The sequence below is a fragment of the Anabrus simplex genome, chromosome 2, assembly GCF_040414725.1.
Source record: "Anabrus simplex isolate iqAnaSimp1 chromosome 2, ASM4041472v1, whole genome shotgun sequence".
In the NCBI taxonomy this organism is placed as follows: Eukaryota; Metazoa; Arthropoda; class Insecta; order Orthoptera; family Tettigoniidae; genus Anabrus; species Anabrus simplex.
Window position 1 is genome coordinate 71,472,853 of NC_090266.1, and position 10,257 is coordinate 71,483,109.

General features: G+C 40.6%; 1 pseudogene; it reads right to left on the reverse strand.

The window, feature by feature from the left end:
- Positions 1–3,326: 3,326 nt before the first annotated feature.
- On the reverse strand, positions 3,327–3,445 carry LOC136865085 (5S ribosomal RNA; annotated as a pseudogene).
- Between the last annotated feature and the right edge of the window lie 6,812 nt (positions 3,446–10,257).

The window sequence follows — 10,257 nt, forward strand, 5'->3', positions numbered from 1 at the left end:
CCATCTTCACGACTGTTAACAGTAGAGTTGGAACGTTTCGAAGTAGTGAGGATCAGTTCATCCTTATTCGATTTACGACGTCGCTGTGATAGTACGTAAGTCTTCAGCCCAAAGGCTGGCTGCGTCCTTAACAGATCAACCGACATCTGTCATATATGGCCACGACGCACAGTGTGTCGAATCCCATATCTAGGTGGAAAAAATTCACTGTCGCCAATCAAAGCGCAACCTGGCTCATTCGATAGTAAACAAACCAGATGTTGACCTTCAGTCTTTCTTTTCGCTTTCTGGTACGTAGGATGGATGGGACATGTGCTGAAACATCTTCCTTGCAGTTATCAACTCAGTTGATAGGAGGTGTCGGAGAGAACCGAACGTTGTGTTTCTAGTAAGTTCAACGAGGTGTTGTATTCTGTGGTTCATGGAATAGTGAAAAGAGGTATGTGTTCTCATTTTAAGCATAATACAAGCGTTCTGCAGTAAACAAGTTATTTACAGTGCGTTGTAAAAGGAAGCAGTTGTAGAAAATTAGATTGTTTTTACGATTTGCTCGAAAAAAACTTTATGAGTGCCTCATAGTGCCACTTTACTTTAAACGTCATTCGATGGGAAATTTAATGTAGATTCAGGATCTGTAGCGGTTTGGTTGCGCACGAATGTGCATGATGGTTTATTTTCTTATTTTCAGTGACTATGTGGGCGTTACCGCGAGAAGAATATTTCAACGCGTGGCGGTCCTGTCGTAAAAAGGGGCATTTAGAAATCATATTTCAATATGTTATGGATAAATTAGAGCCTACAAATCTTACTGACACTCAATTTCTGGAGCTAAAAAACAAAATTAAATTGATATCCCGTAATATCAACAAAAATGGGAGAGTGCAGAAAGAAGAGAACAACGATTCCGAGAAAAATTCGGTGATTAGGGAAATGTGACGGATTTCATCGTGTTAAGTGAACAAGACGACATTGATCCAGCGTATGATCCAAAAACAAGTTGTGTACCTAACAAAGCCGGCCGTCACCCTAAGGAATTTAAGGACTCTTCCATAAAGACGAAGAAGCAAAATGTTTGTGATATTACCGAATCGCGTAATTTGGAGGAAGTCGCGTTTGCTGCTGAAGATTCTTTTCGATCAAGCGGGAAAAGATGAAAGCTTAATAAAACGATATCGTGTATTACTAGCTGCTCTTTCTTCTGGCTCTGAAATAAATGTGAATAAATTCAAAGAATTTCGTGCGCAAACTGCGGCTTTGTATGTCAAACTATATCCATGGAATTATATGCCCGTAACTGTGCATACCATATTAGTACACATTACTCAAGTAATTAAACACTTTCTTGTGCCAATAAGAACTTTATCTGAAGAAGCTCAAGAAGCTAGAAATAAAGATTGTCGGAGGTTTCGTGAACTTCATACTCTAAAATGTAGCAGCTTAAGATGTTGTTGATTACATCAAATCCCTTAATAAACAAGTACCGAGCAATGCCACGTAAAACTCATGGTAATCTACCTATGGAAGCTATTGAGTTACTTACTGACTCCCAAGATCCTTTCACATCAAATGAAGAAGACCAGTATAGCAACGACTACGATTCTCTGGACTCTACAGACAAATCAGGGGACGATTGAACATTGGACATGTTGTTATTATGAACAGGATGAGATTGATGAGACAATTACTTGCAAATACTGTAATATGATCCTTTCACGTTTTTTATGAAATGTTTCTGAGTGTAATCTTAACCTTTTTTATATGGAAATATAATATATATATAATATTGTTTTCGTGTGTAAGGTGTGTTTTACTAAAACTACGCATTTAAAATACGTTTTCAATCTGGAAGAATTTACATACAATGCCTTCGTCTATTCCCTCAAATAAGGTGTAACAAGAATACTGGACTGAAATTCTCATTGTTATTCATATTTTATCCAGTTTTAAATAGTATGTTTACCACTGTTATAAACTATAATATACACATCCAAATCGTGTTTTTACTCCCGTAAATGGACGATTATTTTGTTGCTTTCGGTAATTTTTTAAACCTCCCCTTGCCCCTCACCCCTTATATATTTACCCCCGAACATCGTACACTTTAGACGATGCCAGATATGAATTCAGCGACCTCGAAAACGGTATAGTGCCAACTTTTAATAGGATCCCAGGAATATTAACGACGTTATTAATTTTTTCCACCTAGATCGGGGATTCGGCACACTGTGCGACGTCTCTAAAGAGGCGTACTAAGAGGTATTTTCCCGTTGCTTTCCGCACCGAGTGAGATGACGCTGTTAGATATCCGCCTGCCAAGCCCACCGAAATGCATACAGTACACAAACGACCCTATGAGCAACACTTCCACACCTTCAGAGGGACTGGAATGACGTTACTACAGCGTCGCTCGTAACTGTCACTGTCATGTTGTAAAAGTCAGGCGTGACACTGAGACAGAACAATAAATGTAACAAACGTGATCTAGTCCTGTGGTATTCAATGCGTGGCACGCGTACCACTAGGGGTACGTTTAGTGTAGCTTCTACCTGTTTTTGGTCAGCTGTCGAGAAAAGAGTTGAGCCTGCTCATTTTCAATAAAATCTTATTTTGATTTAGTGTCTCTTTCTACCTCTGCACAGTCCCCTTTCTGAACTATTCTTTCTAAAATATGAATGTGTCAGTTTTTACCTCTCTTAAGTTCTTCACAAACTTGTAAATGTTAGGATGTGGAGACTCACATGACCCGTATCTGTACAGGAATGTCCGCATTCTCAAGCCAATCCTCTTGTTATTCAGTTTGTGCTAGTGGATTGCTCTTATTCCATTAAGTGTCATGTGTAGCCAAACGCTGCCCGTTATTTTGATGATGAAGAAGGCATCGTGGGCGATATCCCTGGATATGAAAAGGAAATCTTGCCATACAACAGGAGAAGAAGACGCCAATGGTGGAATAATTGGGCTATTAATAAGCACTTAAAATGGCTGGAACGATTCTTCAGCCATTGCTCACTGCTCACTTTACTTTCTTCAGTGAAGCTTTTTAAAGTGCTATTTGTTCGGGGGCGTTGACCTCGAGAGATCTTTTGCCCCTACTTACACCATATGTTATGAACCTGCGTGTAGGCTATTTGTAATTGCGGAAGTGTGAAGTGTTGAATGTGAGGAAAGGAACGTTAAGGACGAGACAAACACCCAACCCCCAGGCCAGGGATCTTAATAGTTTACAATTAAAAACCCCTGATTCAGCCGGGAATCGAACCCGGGGCCGCCAGGTGACAGGCGGACGCGTTGTCCCCTATACCGCGGGGCTGGACAAAAGTGAATTGAGCCAACGTCAGGCGGTGTTCCCAAGCGGTCACGCATCCAAGTACTGACTACGCCCAGTGTTGCTTAACTGCGGTGAGCGAACGAGAACCGGTGTATTCAACATAGTATAGCCGCTTGCACAGTAATGTTTCCTCCGAGGGAGTTACGAGTTTCCTTTGCCCAGCGACGATATACAGTATATACAATACACAACTGTTATGACTGGGGAACACGGTGGTGTAGCGGCTTAGCTGCTTGCATGTCATCCCGACGACCGTGGTTTGATTCCTGGTGTTGCTAGGGTGGGATTTTCAGCTGAAAATCCCGTGGTGTCAGGAAGGGCATGCGACCTTAAATTTCAGGCCCCCAACTCTTTTGTACTTCGGGGACACGAAGTTAAAACAATTGGATTTTGAGGGTACGCCAACCAAAAAGTGTCAATACCACTGATCTAGCCCAAGTCAGAAGAGAGGTAGCACTACATCTTACCCGACATAAACCTGGCCAGAAAGAGTAAGTGTACAAAGAAAATTGAGAAGAAAAGGTGGATGGCAGTACTCAGTTTGATACCAAGGATTTCGGGAATGGGCTCATCCGTCCATCAAATTAAGATTATTTGAATTTGTTGAATGTTGTCTTGTTCAGTGTAGGTTTACTGCAGATATTGTACAGTTAAATATGTGGTTCTGTTATTTAGACCAAGTTTACCTTTTGATCGAGGGCGCCCTTTCCTAGCAAACGCGCCGTGAACTGAAATAGTTATTTATTAAAAAAGGGTTGAAAATGTTATTTTACATGTGTTTTTGAGAAGTCGAGCTGTCCGCGGCCCCGCATTCTGCTTCTCACCCAGGGCCCCTGGTTCAATTGCCTGCCAGGTCAGCGATTTTTACCTGGGTCTGAGGGCTGGTTCGATATCCACCCTACGAGATTACCCTGTATGAGGAGCTGTCTGCCGGTGATATGATGGTCGAGGTCTAGAAGGCTAAAATATCGGCCGAGGGGATTTGTCGGTCTGACCACGCGGCCTTAGGCCTGTGGCTGAGCAGTGGTCGCTTTGGAGGCCAAGGCTCTTAAGGACTGTTATGCTATGGGGTGTGTTTGTTTGTTTGTTTGTTTGTTTATTTGCTTATTTACCAAGCACGTGGCCGCGCGGTTTGGGTCACATGGATATCAGCTTGCATTCGGGGGACAGTGAGTTCAAACCCCACTGTCGGCAGCCCCGAATAAGATTTTCCATGGTTTCCCATTTCCTCACCAGGCAAATGCTGGAACCGTGCCTTAATTAAGGCCATGGTCGATTTCTTCCCACTCCTAGCCCTTTCTTATGCCATCGTCACCATGTCGGTGGGACGTAAAGCAACATTGTAAAAAATATGAATTTTTGTTTATTTGTTTGTTGAAATTTCGATGTATCGAAATGAATGCGTGAAACACGTTTCCCCTTGTAACATACAATGTTTCGTTTCACACTGTGTGATGTTTGGAACATCACAGCATGTAATAAATTATTGAACTGTGTAATTAATTGAAATATATATATACATATATATTTAATAACTGGTAGGCCATTTTAAAATTGTTACATATATATAGGGTTTTAATCATCCATTTCACATCATCATTTCATTTCTTTGTATCGCGGTTATAACGTATTCTGAACGAACGACTTATTGAGTAAAGTATTTCGACATCATTCGTATTAATAGCTTGCAGTAAATTTTCCAATAGCCGAAGTCAGGGGACGGAGTCAGCAGGCTAATTTCAGCCCATTACTAGGAAATGTACGTCATCAAGCTTACGAGAGACCTTACCCTCTTCACATTCTGAAGAGGCAGTTAAAACCTTGTTAGCGCCTACTTTTCGAAGTTCGCTGCCTGACGCTTTGTTTCCGCGGGAAAGTTCAACCTCTGTGAATGGACGCAATGAAGCATCATGATGGATTCACAGCACTGAATAGGAGATGGGGTAAGACATCAAATCTTACTGGACTATGTGATATGGTTGATGGGGGGAGACTTTGGACCCTATATACTTCTACGACAGGCACTTGGAAGGACACTCTTACTTGGAAGGACACTTTTACTTACAACTACTTAGAAGGACAATTCTAATCTATCATCGGAAGAGGGCTGTACGTCTTGACATCGGAGAAGATCTTAACTTAGTTCATTTCGTATTTGAGTAGTTAACTACTCAAAATGTACTCTCATTGAGACCTGTTATCTCAATGACGAGAGTTAAAGTCAACGGGAGATCGGTTTTGACTGGTATGGGGCAGGAGAGATTTTGTTATGAATTTAGTTACGCTACTGTTCCGCAATACGGAAGAATACAAGTGTATTTTCTCCATGAACGTAACCCATGGTGGTTTTGCTATTAAAATTAGGACTCATTACGACTTTATGTATGGAGTACAGTAGGAAGTATTAAGGCAGGAAAGTCGTAGTACAGCTAGTGTACTATGCACAAAGCAGAAGTAGGACTGGAATCCACAATAAGAGATGACGCCGTCGGTACGAGAGATCCATCAAAGATCAGCTGTTACAAAGATTGCATCCAGAGCTAATGGCATAAATTACTGCAAGTCTTCGCGTAACAGTTCATTTTCTTAGAGTTTATTTCATTCAATTTTTCTTTTGCTTCCGTAAGTTCAGATTCCGTTAATACGCCGTTACGCCACGTTTTTCATCCTAATAAATAGCTGTTTTAATTTGTATTTTCTGAAATTCTTATTAATGATCCTTAACTTCCAAGTTAGTGTACTTAATGGTTAGTGTACCGTCACTTCAACCCTGGGAGATTGAGTCTCATTGCGTGTTATTATTATCATTATTAATTATCAACTATCGTTTTCAAGCCATAAGCTCGAAGGCTGGCGCCCATGGTATATTGTTTATGGAGAAACAATGAGGTATTATTTATTTATATTAAAATTAAGGTGACCCGCCACGTCACAAATTTGTCACACATCTGTGGGCAAGAATGGGTACGTCACAACTGTGTTGAATTTATTAGTATTTAAATAAAAGAAGGAGTACATGATGAATGTAAATAGATCCAAAACAAAAGTAGGTAGTGCAGTCTAAAGAAGTCAGGTGATGCAGGAGATACTAGGTTAGGAAGTGAAGTCTTAAAGAAAGTAGACGAATACTGTTACGTGGGTAGTAGAATAACTAATGATGGCAGAAGGAAGGAGGATATAAAATGGGGACTAGCAGCAGCAAGGAAGAACGTTCTTAAGAAAAGAAATGCCCTCATCTCGAACAATGATATAGGAATTAGAAAGATGTTTTTAAAGACTTTCTTCTGGAAGGTGGCATTTTAAGAAAGTGGAAAATGAAAAATAACTAGTACATAATAAAGGCCTATGAAATATGGTGTTACAGCAGAATGCTGAAGATGAGATGGGTAGATCGAATCACAAATGAAGAGATACTGAATCGAATTGGCGAGAGGAGATCGATTAGGCTAAATTTGACGAGAAGAAGAGAGAGAATGATAGGACATATCTTAAAATACCCAGAACTTATTTGGTTGGTGTTTGAGGGAAGTGTAGGTGATAAAAACAGTAGGAGAAGACGAAGCCATGAATATTAAATATGAAAAAACACATTAGGGTAGACGTTGTTGTTGTTGTTGTTTGAGTCATCAGTCCATACACTGGTTTGATGCAGCTCTCCATGCCACCCTATCCTGTGCTAACATTTTTATTCCTACGTAACTATTGCATCCTACATCTGCTTTAATCTGCTTGTCATATTCATACCTTGGTCTACCCCTACCGTTCTTACCACCTACACTTCCTTCAAAAACCAACTGAACAAGTCCTGGGTGTCTTAAGATTTGTCCTATCATTCTATCTCTTCTTCTCGTCAAATTTATCCTAATCGATCTCCTCTCGCCAATTCGATTCAGTATCTCTTCATTTGTGATTCGATCTATCCATCTCACCTTCAGCATTCTTCTGTAACATCACATTTCAAAAGCTTCTATTCTCTTTCTTTCTGAGCTAGTTATCGTCCATGTTTCACTTCCGTACAATGCCACGCTCCACACAAAAGTCTTCCAAAACATTTTTCTAATTCCTATATCAATGTTTGAAGTGACCAAATTTCTTTTCTGGAGAAAGCTCTTCCTTGCTTGTGCTAATCTGCATTTTATGACCTTACTTCTGCCATCGTTAGTTATTTTACTACCCAAGTAACAATATTCATCTACTTCCTTTAAGAATTCATTTACTAATTTAATACTTCCTGCATCACCTGCCTTCGTTCTACTGCACTCCATTACTTTTGTTGTGGACTTACTTATTTTCATCTTTTACTCCTTACCCAAGACTTCTTCAGTACCATTCAGCAGCTTCTCGAGATCTTCTGCAGTCTCAGATAAAATAACAATATCATCAGCAAATCTCAAGGTTTTGATTTCCTTTCCTTGGATTGTGATTCCCTTTCCAAATTCCTCTTTGATTTCCTTTACTGCCTGTTCTACACTATGTAAACATTGAAAAGGAGGGGGACAAACTGCAGCCTTGCCTCACTCCTTTTTGGATTGTGGCTTCTTTTTCAAAGACCTCGATTCTTATCACTGCAGACTGATTTTTATACAGATTGTAGATAATTTTTCGTTCACGTTATCTGATCCCAGTCACCTTCAGAATTTTAAATAGCTTGGTCCAATCAACATTATCTAATGCCTTTTCTAGATCTACGAATGCCACGTCTGTGAGCTTGTCCTTCTTAATTCGATCCTCTAAGTTCAGACGTAAAGTCAGGATTGCTTCACGTTTTCCTACATTTCTTCTGAAGCCAAATTTATCTTCTCCCAACTCAGCTGCAACTTGTTTTTCCATTCTTCCGTAAATAATACGTGTTAACATTTTGCAGGCATGAGCTACTAAACTAATGGTGCGATAGTTTTCACACCTGTCAGCACCGGCTTTCTTGGAAATAGGTGTAACAACATTCTCCCGAAAATCGGTTGGGACTTCTCGTATCTCATACATCTTACACACAAAATGGAATAACATTGCCATGCTGGTTTCTCCTAAGGCAGTCAGTAATTCAGAGGGAATGTCATCAATTCCAGGTGCCTTGTTCCTATTTAGGTCGCTCACAGCTCTGTCAAACTCTGACCTCAAAACTGGGTCTCCCATTTCATCAGCATCAACAGCCTCTTCTTGTTCCATTCCCAATTATCTACATCTTCACCTTGATACAACTGTTGGATATGTTCCCGCCATCTTTCTGCTTTGTCTTCTTTCCCTAGAAGTCGCTTTCCTTCTGAGCTCTCAATATTCATACACCTAGATTTCCTTTCTCCAAAGGTTTCCTTGATTTACCTGTATGCAGCATCTACCTTTCCTAGGACCATACAACCCTCGACATCCTTGCACTTCTCTTTCAGCCAGACTTCCTCAGCTACCTTGCACTTTCTATCCACTTCATTCTTTAATCGCCTGTATTCTTTTCTGCTTTCTTCATTTCTGGGCATTCTTGTATTTTTGTCGTTCATCAATCAGGTCTAGTATCTCCTGAGTTATCCACTGATTCTTAGTTGATATTTTCTTCCTTCCTAACATTTCTTCAGCAGCCCTTCTGACTTCATTTTTCATGACTATCCACTCTTCCTCTATTGTGTTTCCTTCAGCCTTTTCATTTAGCTCTTTTGCAACATATTCCTTGAAACAATCCCTCACGCTCTTTTCTTTCAACTTGTCTAGATCCCATCTTTTTGCATTCTTTCCTTTCTTCAATTTCCTCAGCTTCAGATGGCATTTCATGACCAACAAGTTGTGGTCAGAGTCCACGTCTGCTCCTGGTAAAGTTTTGCAATCCAACACCTGGTTTTTAAATCTCTGCCTAATCATTATGTAGTATATTTGATACCTTCCACTGTCTCCATGTCTCTTCCACGAATAAAGCCGTCGTTTGTGTGTTTGAACTAAGTATTGGTAAGAACTAAATTATGATCAGTGCAAAATTCAACCAGCCGACTTCTTCTTTCGTTCCTTTGTCCCAGTCGTAATTCTTCTACTGTATTACCTTCTCTTCCTTGGCCTACCACTGCATTCCAGTCTCCCATCACAATTAGATTCTCGTCACCTTTTACATGTTGTATTAAATCTTCTATCTCTTCATATGTTCTTTCGATTTCCTCATCATCCGCTGAACAAGTAGAGATATAGACCTGCACTATTGTGGTGGGCATTGGTTTGGTGTCTCCCTTGACGATAATAATTATTTCACTATGCTGGTCGTAGTAGCTTACCCGCTGCCCTATTTTCTTATTCATTATTAAACCAACTCCTGCATTTCCCATGTTTGATTTTGTGTTGATAATTCGGTTGTCGCCTGACCAAAAATCCTGTTCTTCCTTTCAACGTACTTCACTTATACCAACTACATCTAACTTTAGTCTATCCATCTCCCTTTCAGATTCTCTAATCTACCATAACGATTCAAACTTCTAACATTCCACGCTCCGACTCGCAGAATGTCAGTATCCATCTTCCTGATGATCGCCCACTCTCGTGTAGTCCCCACCCGGAGATCCGAATGGGGGACTAGTTTACCTCCGGAATATTTTACCCGGGAGGAAGCCATCATCAGTACATCATTCATACAGAGAGAGCTGCATGTCCTCGGGAGTTAGTTACGGCTGTAATTTCACGTTGCTTTCAGCCGTGTAGCAGTATCAACACAGCTAAGCCATGTTGAGTATTATTATAAGGCCATGTCAGTCAATCATCTAGACTGCCGCCCTTGCAACTTCCGAAAGTCTGCTACCCCCCTTTCGATGAACCATTTCTTAGTCTGGTCTCTCAACAGATACCCATCCGATATGGTTGCACCTGCGGCTCGGCTATCTGCTTCACGCAAGCCTCCCCACCGCGGCAAGGTCACATGGTAGTCTACGGACTGACACAAATAACAGCAACAATACTGAGAA